Genomic DNA, 16685 nt, shown 5'->3' on the forward strand with positions numbered 1-16685 from the left:
AATGAGTGCATAAAAATGAAAAGTGAACAATAGGCGAACATACAGATCCTCTCACTGCGCACAACTTAAAACCTATAAAGTTAACTCTAGACGCTGAGTGTACCATTTCCTGTGAGTGCAATTTATTCTACAGAATAAAAGCATGAAATAGGCTATATTGATCTTAAAACGTTTTCTTACAATTGTATGTGAATAGATAAATGTAATGCCCACGATTTTCAAAAGTAGGCTGTTTTAATGACTGGTGACAAATTAGAATAGTCCTTTTTGTGTTGTGATCGAAAAACAAAAAAAAAAACAAAAACAAAAAGGTAATCTAATCAGAATTACCTTTTGTTTTTTTCTGGTAAGGTTTTTGTTTGTTTGTTTGTTTGTTTGTTTACCTCTGTTTTGTTTTTTGGTAACATATCTTCCCTTCAACTCCGGAGAGCTGACCAGCAAAGCTTCAGTTTCCTACTTCAACCACTGACTGCCACCATGGCCACCATGGAGACCAGAACAACAGCGACACAGGATAACACAGATAATGTCAAAAATTAAAATATTTCAGATGCTGCTTTGAGTTGGTGTTAGTGTTTATGTTTTTTATGAGGTTACAGTAATAATTTAATGAATTAATAACTAAACTGATAATTGGATTTTAAAAAAACAAACAAACAAACAAACACCACTCTCTAAATGTACCATAGAAGCTGGATCAATTTTACCTGAACATGTCATCAGAGTGAGGTTAGGTGTCTTCATGTGTTTGAAGGTCCACAATTTCATAAATATTTTACAATATTGGCAATGATTTTAATATGAATAGCAGGGATGCATAACAAGTTCTAAAAATAACACTTAAGGTAGCCTCCGGAATTTGAGGTGGTTTTCTTGGTAATCTACCAAAAAGCGTCCCGAATTATTTGACTTCACCCACTTCGTATGTACTTCCCAGGCAAGAGGAAAGTTTACATCTTTCTTTTAGGATATCTATTTCATGTGCCACACTTTTGTCTATCCAACTTAATATGTACTTTGAGCAAAACAGACCATTACCAAGTAACATTAATGTATTTTATTTTGAAATTCATCATACCGGATGTAGCTGCATATTTTTTCTACCTTGACACAACTCTACTCAGCAGCTTTGTTTCCATCAAAAGAAGCCAAAAAAGCCACTGGCGGCTGGTGAACAGACACGGGACTTACTTACAGTTACATGTTTTTGAATGCTCCGTTCACCTGCAGTGTTTTCCGGCTGACTGTGACTTTATATTCCGTCACCGGTGTTGTGTGGGAGTGTGTTTCCCGTGGGGGTGCCCCCCTCTGTGGAGTGGTCAGGGTTTAGGTAGGGTTATGGTTGGGCGTAGCAGAGATAACTGGTTAGGGGTAAGGGTACGGTTAGGGTGAGGTTTACTTTCTCAGAAGACGACTGGTTGTGGTTTGGACTGAGGTTAGGCTCAGCCAGGTTAATGTGAGGGGACACACACACGTCGACTGGGGGGCAGACTTTGACACAACACCGGCTGCATGGTAGCATTTTGGACCAGCCTCATTGTGAGAGCGGAGCGCTGAGTGTGAAGTGTACCGGTCAGCTACTCGTCTAACACAGAAAACGGAATTACTCTGCCTCTACAGGAAGCCTGACATGGTGAAAAGTCTCATGTGAGTACGTGAACGCCTCATATTTTAAGTTTGGTGATAGTTTTGGAGCAGGTGCAGAGCAGGCTACCACATGGTTTCACTTGGACAGCGGTTACTCTTGATAGGACAACCGCTACTAGGCTATATAACTTTAACTTCTTTGAACTCCATCGGTGAATTCATGTCGTTTCCTTGTCGAGTTAGTGTTACTCAGCTGTGTGATAGATTGCCCATGTGGTGACTTATCTAATGTTTGTCTGATGTGGTGAGTTTCCTGTGTTTCCTGCACACTCAGAAGTGAAAATGTTGAGCCTTGTGAGTTTGTCACAGCTTGTGGGCACCTTTTAATAAGATTGATTTCAGATTTAACCAGGACTAATCCTATCAGAGTAAACCTGCCTGCACTCATTAAAAGTGACTGAAGTCTCCACAAGCAGCCAGGGTAATTATCACACCTATACTTCTTAGAAACTGTGAACAAACTTTTGCCTTTAGTGTCAAGTAATATGTTTATTAATACTCCTTGTCAGGGTCATCAGGCTTATTAGTCATCTTCTGTCTTTTTAAAGCTTTTGAAAAGCCAGTACTTTTCCAATTATACCCTCCATCACCATAAGCTGCTATATTAAACATATAAATGATGTCATAGAGCCAAAGAAAACAACCTCTGTGCACTGTGATGCATTCATGTTTATTTATTTACATCTTTTCATGTACTGCACATCTGCTACAAGGTTTTTTTGTCATTAAATACAATTACTTTGTGAATTCAAATTAAACCCATTATCCCTTATTGATTTTCTTTATTATAACTAATATAGAAATAGAATGAGCTTACTTACTTTCCCATTACAAACCAGTTACAACTGAGATAATGAGCCTGAGGCTAGTTAAAGAAGGTTTGTAATGCTTAACAGAGATGTGGATTGTGTTAAAGGGGCTGCAACACAAGATCATGAGTTCAGTGTGAAAGCTATGGAGGGGTCAGTGTTTTTTTTATTGCTGAGGAGGAGGGTGTCTCAGCCAGGCCCCAGAAGCTATATAAGGTTCCAGCTAGTTTTGCCAACAAACAGCACATGATCTGTGGAAGGCCCGTGTCTCTGCACGGACACTCAGCAGGCCTCACTGTTGACACACAGACTTCTGAGAATGTTCACACAGCCAAGCTGGACCTGAACAGATAGCTCGAGTGTCATACAGATACTGTAGAGTGACCGACAGATGGGCGGCGGGGGGTCATTTGTTCTTATCTGACCTCTGTGACTCACTCTAAACACACACACACACTCAAAGCCGGGGACATATGGTAAATCAGTTATAATATTCAGATTTGTGTTCATTTATTCTGGTATGATGTCCTGTAAAAAAACAGACAAATTTATCAAGTGATGACAGTGAGTAATATGTTGCACATGGGCTTTTATCTAAGTGTGCTAGAGACTGATGACTGAGGCTGTATTGGCAGAAATGTCTTGAAAAGACAGGAAAAAGTCAAAGGTTGCTTTTTATATGGCCCTCAGTATTAACTTCAAAGCTATTTTATGGAGCACTATCACTGGAGTAGCTTCAGTTCAGTTGAAAAATTACAAAAAAATATCAGATGGAAAAACAATAAAAATGTAGCACAATACAAACTGCAAGACGAAGGGCCTGAGTCAGCGTGTGTGTTCAATAAACACTGTTTGAGGAGTGAAGGGATTTTATCAGCTGGCTGCCTTTGGGACTGACTGTCGTTTGGCTGATCATGACTGACAGGGACTGGACTGATATGCCGGCCCGGCACACTGATGTTACCATACTGATATTACTGCCATTTATTTCTGCAATAACAAATAACAGCACCAGAAAAGTAGTTTAGCCACAGTAAACTCAGAATAAATTCTAAACAAAATCAAATGAAGGGGGAAGATAATAAAATATGTGGATCATTAAAGTAGACAAACTTCACCACAACTGCATTCAAAGTGACGATCCTCCAGTCTGTATGATGTGATACAGAACAATTTAGTGTTATGGACAACATGATACTGTTAAATCTAGTAGTAATTTTGATGCAATTAAACTATTTAAAAACAAAATAAAGCCTGTAAATTTGTAAACAGGATGAGTTATTTTTAGTGTCAGCGTTACAGTTCACTGAACGATGAAATGCAGTTGGGTGTGAAGCATACTGTTCAGACTGGAGGAGGTTATAGTGAATCATGCTGAAGTGTTTCTCTGTCAGACTTGCACCTGTAAACAAACGTTAATGTCTTTAATTAACAAGGAATGACAGATGTGAATGTACCAGAAGATTTACATACAGCACTGCAGTTGCTTTGAACCTTTTGTATTGTATTTCAGGCAGCCTACGTAGAGAAGTATTTCACTGCTGGAAAGATGGTCTTTTCATAAAACTGGGCTGTCTGTGCAGAAGAAAGATGCAAATACTTTTGAAGTTGATGCTAAATGACCAGAAAAAAAACAGAGAAACGGCTCTAGCATTTGCTTTTGCTCAAGAGGTAGAAAACCTACAACTACCAGTATGCACTGCGCCACACCAAACCAATAAACACTTACAATGGTGGATGATATAATGCAACTTTAGCATCCGAAAACAATATGGCGATGGACTGGTATCAAATGATCTGGAATTACAGTTAAGTAGTAAGCTAAATATTTTTCAGAGAACATCTTAGGCGAGAAATAGGGCTGCCCCCGACTAAGAATTTTCCTAGTCGACCAATAGTTGTCATTTAGGGCCATTAGTCGACTAGTTGCCCACATGTTTAAGACATTAATTTAATTATTAAATTATATATTTTGGGTGGGGCAACACAATGGTTTGAGTTCAAGGTCTGAGAAAGAATGAAATGAAATCTGGCCAACTAATGACCTTTCTGGTCGACTAACCTTTGGTCAACTGTTGGGGGGCAGCCCTAAAATAGACAATGCAGTAATAGAATCTTGGTTTATGTTTGATCAGCGCTGTCTTGTTTTACCGTTTGATCTGAAGTTGGTTTGAGTTTGCAACACATTCTCACTCCCAACTTGTCAAATACTGATTCTTGGTCAGTGCCCCTCGGCATCAAACTAGGACCCTTTAGGTTCCCCTCCTGTGACAGGGATGGCGTGTCCAATTACGTTCATTACATGCATTGTGCCTTTTCAAAATAAACTTCAGTTTTTTTTGACAAGAAATGTACAGTTTCTGCTTGTTAAATTCACACAGTCTCTTTTCTAAATAAACTTAGAACATTAGTCTTTACTCTTTTACTCTTTTAAGTTCAGGCAAAAAAAAACATGAAAAAACATGACTTCAATAACTATGTTTCTTACCAAGATAATGTCACGCCACGTGACATTACTCATGCTAAACATACTAGCGCACAGCGTAGCTATTAAAATAACTGGATTGACTTTTGGTTTCACACGGGACACAAACTCCAGGTGAAAGTCCTGAGTCCGAAGAGGGGTGGCTCCCTCTCCTCTTCTCTTTTGTCCCAATGCAGCAGTACAACCTCTTGTTCAAGCAACACCCCTAAAGCTCGTAAAAATCCACCAGATGATGTGTTTGAGGTGAAAGATGAGCAGGGAGATCTGGGCGCTGACAAGATGAAGGGATGTTTAACAGTTCATGTGCACATACTACCCACATTGTTAAGATACAAGGCTGGTTGAAAATTGGCAAGGTATCCCTTAAATGTGATTGCCAGAAGTTTTGTTATGTCTGTCTTTCTCTTCCACATGCGGGAAATCATCTTTATGGAATATGTAAGGACAAAACAAAACAATAGAAACTTTAACCCAGGTCTTGTTTACACTGTACCTGCTGCATGTTTGATAAAATCAGCCTGACAGGGCTGAAGGCTGAGAGATTTAGCAAGACTCCTCTGCTGTGCCAACTTTGTTCGGTTCCAACAGGATTAGCCATACAGCCAAACGCCTTGTACGGCTTTCTGAACTGTAAAGAGTGTCTGTGCCCTCTGCTGTGTTTTTTGGCTTTTCTCTCCGTCTTCCTGTTGTCTTGCAGAACAACAACTCCACTTATTTTACATTACTACCTTTATTCCTCCATCCCTCTATCACTCTCTCCTCTTTCACATCTTTCTTCCCTCCACCATCAAGCCCTCCACCACTCTACTGTTTTATTTCACCCTTCCTTGACCCTCCGTTTCATCTGTCTTCTTCCCGAATCTGATTTCTTCCTCTCTGCTCAGTGTGACATGAAAGCAGGGACAGTCTGTCCAGCAAAGCTTTCAAACAGGCTGTGCTATCACACATACAGTCATGAACATCCATCAAGTCTTTTCCAGTTTACTTTGCTCCTGAGGAACAAAGAACACAACACTCTCCAGCCAGGAGGTGTCCTGACATTACATGAAGGGATTTATAGGATTCTGGGAAAGATGTCTCAACTTCCTTCGACTGATCATGTGACTTGTTGGATTTTAAAATCCACCAGCAGCTTCCTTCTTCTAATCTCACCTTAACTTCTCTCTTTTGTCTTCCTCTTTGTCTCTCTTTCCTGTGAGGACACTTGAAGTGAGACTGTGTGTGTCTCTGGGAGTCATGTGGGACAAAAATCTGGCTTGATCTTAGTTTGTTGGAAAACAGAGAACTTGCTGCCATGTGATTTGTCAGATGCACTGAATAGGCATTCTATGGGCTGGGCGATTAAATTTTCAATGACAATTTTGGCTTCAAACGATTATGAAAACAAGATAATTGAGATAAAACAATCATTGAGCCACATTCCATTTTGCAATGATGCTCTTGTTTTGTCTTTTGTTAGAAATCCAGCGCACCCCTTTCCTTTACAGCAGTGTTCTTTCGCCTGTCCCTGCAAGCCCAATCTTACTCGCACCCGGGCTGCAACAAGTTTTGTCTCACCTCAGACCTGTTGAATTATATTTAAAGTTCAAGAAAAATCCACCTTTTTTTTTTTTTAAAGTTCAGTAAATGCATGATGTTTCCAAAGCCAATGAGTAATCATGTTAAATAATTGTGAACTCAATATTGACCAAAATGATCATGGTTATGATTTTTCACACACTGCTGAAACTGCACAGCGCTACAAAGGACAGAAGAGATTTTCTCTTGTATGCCTGTTCCTTTTCTTTAAACCCTACTCTGCTCACCGTCAACAAATCACATCACTGAGACCAGAATTCAAACATGCTTTAGTGACGCAATCGGCCTGACAAGACAGAGCAGGTCTTTTTTTGTTCAAGTTAAGGTAAGCAGCAGACTTTGTTTAGTTCACTTTGTATGAGATACACCAGTAATTCTTGTTTACAATGATAAAACTTTCTTGAAAATTGTTCTTTTTGCCCTAGTTTATCAGTGCTGGTTGTGTCTGGCCTTCATTTATCTTGAAGGGTCAAGAGTTCTGATCAATGAATTACTGGGAAAGTGACATGTAATTAGGTGAGTCCTGTGATTAAAAAAAAAAGTTGAAGACCCTGCACACGCACACAGGTGTTTTCAATTTTTAGCTCACGAGATGACTGTGCGGTAGAGGGAGATGTCAGTCCAGCTCAGCATGAGAGAGGTCATCTGATTCGTGAAAGTGAAAACACCTGTTGTGGGTGTGCCATGTGCGGGAAAGACCTTTAATATTCTGCTTTATCTTAACATTGTGTCCCCACATAAAAAAGCACAAGTAATAAAATAAAGTGCTCTGAACGGGCATACAGATAAGGACGTGATTAAATTGACCAAAAGGCGCCTAATTATTTACAACATTTGTTTGTCAAACTTTGCTACTGACTAGAGAATTAAAACAATGAGACACTCAACTCAATGAAATAAATTTGCTTGTTTTGAGACCATAGTGGCCAAAAAATAGTACCACCTATCAACCATGAAATAATAATACAGTTAATACAATATAGTCACTGATGCACTTTTTCAACCAGAGGTTAGCTAAGCTAGCTAATTTGGCATGCATAGCGTGAAACAAAATCCAAACAAAAATATCTTGTGAAACTCACACAGTTTTGCAGATGTAACGCTGGATGTTTGTCTTCCAAAATATAGCGTCAGATTATATGAGTATCCTCATTGAAAAATGACAGCATTTCTTGAGTCATGTATTAATCAATAACCCAATAGCATAATATCCTTACACTGGCACAAAATTAGATACAATTAATATTTAAATATAAGCAAAAAATCTTAATCCTCCCAGCTGCCTTCTGTGAGTTATCCTTGAGATCTGAGTTGTAAAAGGGAAAGCAGAGAGAGAATGTGTCATAGACTGCAAAAATAATTGACACTACTTGTGATGTCACCCATTGGTTTGTGGACTCCCGTTTTGAAGGCCGGAGTTTGGCATTTTGGTCGCCATCTTGGTTTCTTGGAGCCAGAAGTGACCATATTTGGGCCAGAAGCTGGAGCTGTAGAGGAGCGAAGGGTGAATCTGACTGAGAAGCCAAGGACACTATTGACAGACAGCCTGTCAATCAAAGGCACTTTCCCTTAATTATGCGTAACTTTAAGCCTTGATAAAAATGTAAATGGGTGAGTTATACAAAAATTCAACCCTACTACAGTTGCAATGAACAGGGAAATTAGCAAAAGAGACCAAAACTGTTTTTTGTACCAGCCGTAAACATGTTTATTTCTGCTGTTAAGTTGGGCATTTTAACATGGGGGTTTATGGAGAGTAACTCGCTCTTGGAACCAGCCTCAAGTGGCCATTCAAAGTACTGCATCCTTTGGCACTTGTATGTTGGCTTTATATTTCAGCCCTGGAGGTTGTGTGTGTGTGTGTGTGTGTGTGTGTGTGTGTGTGTGTGTGTGTGTGTTACTGAGCCCTCTGAAGCTCCGTGCATTAAGTGTAGCGAGTCAGTTGGGAAAAAATGAATGTACTGTTGAAGACAGTTAATGTAAGCCTCTAGGTCTCTGTCACACCAAGGTTTTTCTATAGCCTATTATCAGCTCTGTATTACCAGTTTCTTTTGTGAGATCCATCTCTGATAAATCTTTGTTTGCTCCTGAGTAAAAATATTGATCGCTATTGATTGTATCCCTGGTCAAACAGAGGAGTATTGATTGGATCCATTGATCATAAAGAAGCCGACAGGAAGCTCTGCAGCCTGAACTGACCTTCATTTACAGCCTTACTCCAATGATTTGTTGGATGTTATGTGCAGTTATGTGATCATGTTTAATTGGTACTGTTGACTGCGAGGTACATTTTATAACAAACACTGCCGCTGCAGGGTCATGCAAACCCTATGATACTACTAGAGAACTTTTTTATACACATTTTCATCAATATTTTGCTTTGTTAATATCTTTAACCTACAGTAGGGCACCCTGACAAAAGGTGCTGCAAAGACTGAGGGGCTTTCACATGGAAAGAGAAAAGAATGGGGGATTAAATGAAACTCAACCCAATCATGCCAGAGGGAGTTTAAGAGAAATCTGAGCCCGGGCTGAACTCATCAGGTCAGTGTGACCTATGAGGTTCAGGCTGAGAACAAAATCTTCTCCACTTAAAACGATTTATCCAGCAGCACCTGAGCCTTTGTGCTTTTATACATAGCTACTGTGTAATTATATTTGTGTACACAGGGTAATGATGACATTGCAGTTTTCAGTAGCAACCGATGTTTACTCTCCTGATCTCTTTCAGCTTCTAATAACAGGTGATTTTATGGTGGGAGATTTTTGTGTTGATCTTCTCACCATGGTGATGTCAGGAAGCCAGTGTTTACATGTTTAGAGCCGATATGGATTTCTAACAACTGAGCAGGAGTATGGATCCCATCTGTCGCTGAGGCCCTAACCTGTTTCACAGTGCAGATGGAAACACAGTGTCTATAACATGTATTGAAGCTGCTTTGAGATTCCTGATCTCTGGCACAAATCCTGCTGAGTGTTTAACAGCAAAGAACATTCGGAGGAAGTTGTTTATGGTGTACACAGTGTTTCCTGTGTTTGACCTGAAAGCCAGGCAGTCATCGCATATGGATACACTCTTGCTCACAGACAGATGACCACTGGAAACAAGTTATCCACCAGCATGTCTCTACTATAGTTCATTAGTCAGGACGGACACACACACACACACACACACACACACACACACACACAACTCTGCTCCGAGTCAAAGTGCTTCTAAATTATCAGCTGTTGAGAGTAAGGAAATCCCCTCTGGCAAGGACAAACCCCAGCACTCAGCTGCTGAATAGTGCTGCACAGTACAGGCATGTTTTGTGCATTGATGTATTTGCCGCAGTAGCACCCAGCAGCAGACAGACTATGTTTCAAAACTTTTGAGCAAGCTGGCTACAAAAGGTTAGCTCATAGGCTGATTGATAAGTGGATACCCATAATTAGTTGTCCTATGCCGACTCATACTTCAGGATAGACTGCTAAAACATACTGTGGATTAATAGACATTCAACTATGGACGAACTGAAAAGGTGCAGCAGGGTGTGTTCTCAACAAGCGCCAACCTCTGGGGCTGAAATATGAAGCAAACACGAAAGTGCCAAAAACTTCTGTTCACTGAATAGCCACTTGAGGCTGCCCGATACTGTCCTCAGCTTCTCAGTCAGGTCCACCCCTTGCTCCTCCAGAGTGCCACCCTCTCGCCCAAATTTGGTCACTTCTGGCCTAAAAAAAAACAAGATGGCGATGGCAGGAATGCCGAATTCCAGGCTTCCACAAACCAATAGGTGACGTCACCGTAGCTTTGTCCATTATTTTTTCACTGTATGGCTCTTAAGCCTGATTGATTACTCAATTGATAACTGTTTTATTCAATATAAAATATACACAGCATGCATAATCATCACTATATATATATTTTAGTGTAGGCTACAGTGTAAACCAGCCTAGCTGTGGCTGTTGTCTTGATCAACAGATCGTAGATACATTTGAAACTCCACTAAACTTTTTTGTGAGGATCAATCAACGCAAGATTAATCTTAATCCTGGAAAACTAAATAAATCTCGTGACGCTGCTGTAACAGCTCTAAAAGGATAAACCATAGTATAAAAACATCAGATGGTAAAATCGTAATGATGGATTTTGATTGCCTTTCTTTACACTGTTAAACTACGCTACATTATTACACATTTGGGGCGGCAGTAGCTCAGTCCATAGGGACTTGGGTTGGGAACCGGAGGGTCGCCTGTTCAAGTCCCCGTCCAGACCAAAATATGGAGCGTGGGCTGGTAGCTGGAGAGGTGCCAGTTCACCTCCTGGGCACTGCCGAGGTGCAGTACCCAGGAGGCAAGGCACCAAACCCCCCAACCGCTCGGAGCGCCTGTCATGGGCAGCCCACTCTGACATCTCTCCACTTAGTGCATGTATAGGTCCAGTTTGTGCGTGTGTGTTTGGACCTGTGTGTAATTGACAACAGAGTGAAAAAATTGAATTTTCCCTCGGGGATTAATAAAGTATATAAAATTTAAAAATACAAAAATTAAACTGTTAATTTATATTGTTAAATTAAATGGCTTTCATTCCTTATTAAATAATGTATCACTGAGGATTGTCTATAGCTCAATGCATCCATAGAGGGTATACATGTCAGGATGGAAAGAGGAGAACACACAAACATATACACCTCTGTATTACTGTGAGTTTACATACTGTCACATCTGTCACAGAACATCAGGCACACTGTTGTCATTACAGCTGTAGGGTTCACATACATTAAAACTCACTTGCATGTGTGTTGACAGGTTGTCGATGTGATGATGTGATGAGGTTGGGCTTGAATTTCTCTGCATGGCGAGGTGTGATATCTGTTATTCTGTGCATGCATCATGCATCAATTATTGCATGATGACATGAAGATGTAATCTGACTCGAGTTTGTATTATCAGTTAGACCTCACTTAAGTGGATTTGGCCCTATGACCCTGGAAATCCATTCAAAATACACTGCAGAGTTTGAAAATGGATATCGGCCTGCTTTAGGTGCTTGATGTATGCTGTTTTTGTGTCTACATTTAAGAGATGATAGGGTCTTACGATCTTATGGTCTTTAGGAGATCAAGTTGAAACACCAAAACAGTGAGCTGGGCTTGACTCAGTCTTCATAGGGTTTTGGATGGAAAGAGTTTGAAGTGCTGTTACTGACAGAGGTTTGGGTGGTGCAGCACTGGTTTCCATTTAGGAGGTCAAACTGAATGTCTGTGGTCTGTGTTGTAATGTCCATATTGTCAGAGTTGAAAGGAGTAACTGATTAACAGAATGCATTGAGAAATCATCCGTGGGAGGGATACATTCATCATTGTTTGAGAATCTCCTCAGAGACACTGGACTACACAACAGACATGGTATTTTGTGGGGTCATTAAGAACAACTGGGACTGTAACTAGTGGCTCTTCCCACCCATTACATCACCTGCCATATGTAGTCTGTGTTTAGATGTGTATCACCGTGCACTAACCCAGTTCAGAAATACGTTGCATTGGTCAGGATCTGCCTCTGCCATCTGCCTCTTTGGACCAAGGAACAAAACAAATTGAAAGGCGGGGCGAACCCAATGTATTGTAAACACGAACATTCACTGAAGCAATATAGGGAAAAATGTTTCAAATTGGAATTTCAAGAAAATAAACAGGATCAAAGTGGAAAACCACATTTTGTCCCCAAGAGGGTGATAACAGTTACTGTTGTTCTTGAGCAGCGGCTCAGTCAGCCCATTGAAATCTTTCACTTCCTTTAAACTCAACCCAATCCTGTTATTGTAAGCCTTGCGGTGGGACAGTAAACGGTGGGAATGTTGTGGGCACAATATATAAGATCCTGGTACTGTTGATCCTGGTACTGCTGAACTTTAATTTGGAAAAATACAGTGTTGTTTGGTCAGCATTACTGTAATTGTAATGACATCATTGATTAAGGGCACTGGCTTTGAAGTGTTTCTGTTATAAAGAGCTGTAAAGATTTTCTTCTTCATCAGTCACCTTCTGTGATTCCGAATTAGGTTTGGGGTTTCAGATTAGATTTTCAAATCCATAAAAATCCTGTTTCTAACTTTTCCAGCCTAGTATCCACCATGGGACTTTTGTTTCAGTCATCACAAAGACTCTGTAGAAGGAACACGTCATTGCAGTCTGTCATATGTTCTGCTGTGACTGTATGGTTTGTCGTCATTAGCAACAGTGTTTGGAGGTCCTTCACTCCTAAATAATGGAAACTGTGACCTAAATTCTACTTCCCACAAGGCACCAGGACCTGACTCCATATGTCTAAGAGGAGGCCTGGGTGGAAAAAGACAGATGAGTGTAGATAAAAACAGGAGACAGAAAGATGGTACATAGGAAGTAGAGAAACAGAAAAACCACAGCTGTGTTTTTAATGATGGCAGAGAGGAGAGTCCAGTTGTACATATCAAGCAGCTTGTCTTGGGGGTTGTGTGTGTTTCAAGAGTTGACTATTAATAGAAACTTAGCCAAGTTCCTCTTCAGTGCTGGGCAGGCAGCCTGCTGTGCAATGTTATCATGTTGTACTTTTGTCCACGTTTTAGCCTGTCAGACATGTTTTTTGTCCTATTGACGCTGACACTATTGGTTGTTCTTAATTTTACTAATAGCTATGTCTCACTATAAAGGGGTTAGTTTATAAAGTGCATTATACCTTCTTTGGCTGCTCTTGAATCATATGCTTAATAAGATCTACTGCATCCATTTGATGCTCATGTGCTTTAGCTGACTATATTCACTGGCTTCTTATTGCATCCTCTCTGTGCTGTTCCAAGTGAAGAGTTGATTAGTTGCACCTCACAACAGCATTGAAATAAATCATCTTTGTGAAGGTGATGTGTTCAGTTTTGGTCGTCAGTGTGTCAGAGAGGGGTTGATTCACTTCTGTGGTCATTTGGAGGCTGTGCTTAGTAGTAGGGTTGCAGATATATTATGAGGTTTTTCTGATATTATGTCGACCCCCTTTTCAAGTTTGACAGTAGAGCTGAAATGTGTAGTTAATTAGTCGAAAAATATTCAGCAAATGTTTGAATAATTGATTGTTTCAATCGCTTTTAAAGCAAAAATTGTGGAAAAATTGCCGAAAAAATGCCAAACAGTCTCCAGATCCAAGCTTGCCATATATCACCAGAAACTGAACATCTTTGGGTTTTAGACAAAACTCAATTTAAGACATAATGACCTTTGACTCGAGGAAGTTGTAAAAGATTTTTTGGTTTTTTTTTACTTTTTCTTTTCCCTTTTTGTTAGATTAATTAAAACAAATTATTGGCAAATTAACTGATGAAAATAAATGGTTAGTTGCAGTACTGATTGACAAAAACACAGCTCAGTCTATCAAAGTCAGATCAATATCACAACCATTATTGCACTTGAAGACAATACAACAGATGCAAGGCTGTTGTGTTGTATTGTGTTAGACTATACATCTGCAGTAAAAAGCTGATAACTCAGTGTAAAGTGAAGTTGTGTCTATAATTATCTGCGCTGTAGCTTACGGTCTGTTTATGAAGCCATCACGCAGATGAGTGTGACACCATATCTATAAATACTACTGCAGGGCCTGGTGTGGGTGAGAAAAAGAGGGTTGTTTCACTTAAATCCTGCTGTTTCTGTTCTGTCATTAGACAGGAACATGTTTGTGCATGATAAACTTATGTTACACTGTGTTTTATTGTCAATTGATTAAAAAAATGCAAACTAAGTCTTTTTTTGTCTTTTGCTGTCTCTCCTCTTCCTCTTCCAGATGTTGTGAATAACCTCTGTACATCCTCGTGTGTGGCTCTGGTTCTCCGACTCCCACCTGTCCTGTGCTCGAGACATCCTGACCAGTCTTATCTGCTCCAGTCCAATAATGCACTTGAGACAAATCTAATTTGGTTTTGTCCCATTCCTCTTTTGGCAAGTCCAAGTTTTGTCCATGGCTGGTCGTGTTTTAAATCGGTAACCACTCAGCGCCAAGCTGGACCCGAAGACTTCGCCTCCCCGCACCTGTTCCTGCTCCTCTGCCCCGCCCCCTAAAAAGTCTTCAGAACACACAGTGCGACTTCATTACCCAGGGCTTCGATTTGCCGGTGAAGAGGAGGAAGAGGAGGAGTATGTCAGTGAAGGGAGTCTGCCGGCTGCACTGCAGGAGTTCACAGCCACCTACAGAGATGCAGAGACCATTACTGGTAATGTTGCATGCATATGTTATAACCATAGGTAGACAAAATTTACTGGAATCCATTTGGCAGGGTTGAGTCAGCACAAGATGACTAGATAACTGTCAAAAATGCTTCCATCTGGTTGCATTGTCTGACTCAATAAAAGATATGTATCAAAGACTTTCTTCATCAGAATTTAATCCAATTAAAGTACACTAATAAAACCCACCATCCCTGATGGTTTTGAAATAAGCAGGGAGGAATATTGTGGTCTGAGAAAGATGGCGTGTGGTGGTAAGAGCGAGGCATGTGGAGCTGTGAGAAATTGTCCCTCTGTGTGACCCTTTTCTAATGTCACATCCTGTCAATAAAGCAGCTCCAGGGGACTTCAGCTCTGTGTATAAGCCAGCATGTGAGAGGAGCTCCCAGTGGACTCTCTCTGTCAACTCTTTCACTCATCTCCCCCTCTCTTTTTCTCTCATCCTTCTCTCCGAGGGAGCTGAGGGACACTAATGTCTCGTCTCCAGTGGTCACAGTTTAGCTGTGCTGTGGCCCATCTTCTGTCTCTTTGCAGTCTGCATGAGCCTGTCTGGACCAAGTACCTGGCAGACGCCTGTAACAACTGAAGTGATAAAAGATTAATGGATATTGATTCTCATTTTTTTCTTGCTTCCTAATCTCTCAGCAGTCTAGATTGTCCCAGAAACGAACACTGAGGACAGACACATCTTTTAGAATCATAATATTATGACTCCAGAGCACCAGGCAGAGCAGAGACCGTACAAATCATGGCCATGACACTGATGAGTCCAGCACACCATCTTGTGTCTCTTGTGAGGAAACTTCTAAAGACAACTGTTAAATGCAGCAGCACTAAGCCACTGTTTAACAGGGAGCTTAGGACCCTGAGGGACAGTAAGGAAATGGGGCCCAGAGGAAGGGAAAGGAAGCTTGATACAACCTGGCCAAAAGCCACTTCAACAAGGCCATAGGGTTTGCCAAGCACTTGTACAGCACCAGACTATAGAGTCAGCTGAGCAGTGATTGAGACTATGGCAGTTTCTTACACACACAAAAAACAGGAAAGGCCTCTCCTGTAGCTTCCTATAGCACACACCGCCCCACCCTTGACCATGTCCTAGGTTCCTTGTATTATTTGAGCACCCTTCATCCTCTACCCTGTAACAGCTACAGAGCAAGGCATTAAGAAATCTGGAGCTTCTGATGGAGTCTCTCACATTGAGCACATAGAAACTTGGCTCTTTTGTTCATCATCCATGTACTGAGTTTGCAAACCAGCTTATCCTCTAGCTTGGTCCTACAGCGCTGGAGCCTACCTCAGTATACACTGAGCAAGGGGCAGGATACACTCTGGAGAGGTCATCAGTTTATCACAGGGCTAACACATACAGATAGATTACCAGTCACAGCTACAGGCAGTTTAGAGTTATTGATTCCCCAATCTGATGAAACCAGATCACCTGGATTTCCTGTCTCGTCGTCTCCAGGTTGGAGACATCATCGATGTTCAGTCCAACCACAGCAAAGGTTTGCACACACGGTAATCCCACAGAGCTGGAACTCGACCCCTACTGCAGTTGGTACAATGTCTTGGTTTACTGACTTCACTCATACTTCTTTTCCACCAACTTGGAACAGGTTCAGTTCCAGTTTCCACATTTAATTTTGAACCATTCAGAGTATATCAACCAAAAATAAAATGGGTCCAAACCTGGAAAGATGGGACTTAGCTGGCACCAAAAAATAGTAGATTTTTCTTCACCTGAAGTGTGAACTGTGGCAATATCAGTGGGTGTGTCATATTCTGTATTCTATACTGGGAAGGGAGGATGAAGAAGGCAACAGTGGAGAAGTCAAGTGAGAAAATGGAAAGAAAGTAGCAGCAGTGATCTCATTAAAACTAAATATCTGTACCTAAAGCTCACAGCTTATTATGCGATCTGCCATTTTGCTA

The 16685-nt window shown here is 40.8% G+C and overlaps 1 protein-coding gene across 1 annotated transcript in view; it reads left to right on the top strand.

Annotated features, from left to right (window-relative positions):
* Positions 1 to 1480: 1480 nt before the first annotated feature.
* Positions 1481 to 16685, top strand: part of trak1a (trafficking protein, kinesin binding 1a) — a 58229-nt gene continuing 43024 nt past the window's right edge. Inside the window, exons 1-2 of the mRNA XM_033640127.2 lie at positions 1481 to 1647; positions 14311 to 14737. The gene's annotated coding sequence lies outside the window, so the exon portion shown is untranslated. The remainder of the gene's footprint in view (positions 1648 to 14310; positions 14738 to 16685) is intronic.

The sequence above is a fragment of the Epinephelus lanceolatus genome, chromosome 10, assembly GCF_041903045.1.
Source record: "Epinephelus lanceolatus isolate andai-2023 chromosome 10, ASM4190304v1, whole genome shotgun sequence".
In the NCBI taxonomy this organism is placed as follows: Eukaryota; Metazoa; Chordata; class Actinopteri; order Perciformes; family Serranidae; genus Epinephelus; species Epinephelus lanceolatus.